Below are 1,668 nucleotides of genomic sequence, written 5' to 3' on the forward strand. Positions count from 1 at the left end.
TTCCCACTTGTATATTCTGGCTTTGTATATTATCAAATTATGCCATAACTCCTGCCAAATGTTTGTTATAGTTTACTGTCTAATAGAGTGTACTTCATGGAGTACCTGGTTTGGTAAACTTTTGATCCTTATAAATCCATGACTTAAACTTCGAAATTCCAACATAAAATTCAAGGAGTTATCTAAATCAATCACTTACATCAAATGTAGCAAATCCTTCATCTTGTTATTAAACAGCGTCAGGGCTCAAGCATGATACCCCCAAAGTGTGGCACCTTGGCATGCTGAGTACTTTGAACTGAAGGATACTGGAAGGACCTCAGAAACAAGGTCTGTTTGACCTTCTGCCATCCTCCTGTTTTCCACCCTTCTTTCTCCCTGGAAGCGAGACATAGAAACCAGATTCCTCTTCCCCAGTGTAGGTCATGGAAACTAGAATTCTCCTTCCCCAAAGCAAGCCATAAAGCTTAGAAAGGTCACTCTCTCCCTTCTCCTTTTCTTTCTCTCTCTCTCTCTTTTTTTTTTTTTTTTTTTTTTTTTTGAGACAGAGTCTTCCTCTATCACTCAGGCTGGAGTGCAGTGGCACTATCGCCGCTCACTGCAACTTCCGCCTTCTGGTCTCAAGCAATTCTCCTGCCTCGGCATCCTGAGTAGCTGGGATTACAGGCACACGCCACCATGTCTGGCTAGTTTTTATATTTTTAGTAGAGACAGGGTTTCACTATGTTTTCCTGGCTGGTCTTGAACTCCTGACCTCAAGTGATCTGCTCGTCTGGGCCTCCCAAAGTGCTGGGATTACATGCATGAGCTACAGCACCCAGCCCCTTCTTTCTCTCTTGAAGACCCTCATTCCAGAGGGCTTCTGCCCCATTCCCAGGAGGAAGGAATGCTACACAGAGACGCCAAGATGAATCTGGACAGGCCTTGCTGGGTTTACCCTCTCAGTGTGTTACCATTAGATCACATCCTTCTCTCGAACCACATTTCTACAAGGCTGTCCATCCTTCATCAAACCTATGCATAAAAACAGACAGTTTTTCCTGGGTCTTTGGGTCTTCATTTTGGAAGTTTCCCATGTCATATAAAACATTAATTAAATAAGTTTGTTATGCTTTTCTCTTGTTAACCTGTGTTTTCTTATAGGAGTGTCGGCCTTGACCCTTATGATGGGTGAGGAAGGTATCACACCTTTCTACCTCTACAGTAGAAAACTCAGAAAACACAACAGCATTTTGGAGTAGTAGTGACATTTCTAGGAGTCGATATAATTTATATTGACAACTTGCATTTGTTCTTCATTTGGCCAGATCTCAAGCAGTACCTGTGGTTTCATTCAATTCCAGGCTCACCCTTATGTTGTATCCTGGGTCTTCTTGGTTCAGTGAATAGTGATCTTTGGAGTAACACAAATAGAGGCCCAGGGAAAAAGAAAACTCACACTCTTTTTTAGGAACCCAGGAAATGGCTTATATTTGACCCTAATTGAATTCAATTACAAATATTTACCAAGTTTATTTGGTCTGTAACTCACTTTACTAGATGCTGGAATACTGGAAGATATTTTTTTAAATATGAGAAACCATCTTTATCCTCAGAGAGCTTTCACTTAATAAAAACTTACACATATAATTATAGCACAACAGAGAAAGGTAAGAGGTCTAAAAGAGC

This window comes from Papio anubis, chromosome 10 (assembly GCF_008728515.1).
Source record: "Papio anubis isolate 15944 chromosome 10, Panubis1.0, whole genome shotgun sequence".
In the NCBI taxonomy this organism is placed as follows: Eukaryota; Metazoa; Chordata; class Mammalia; order Primates; family Cercopithecidae; genus Papio; species Papio anubis.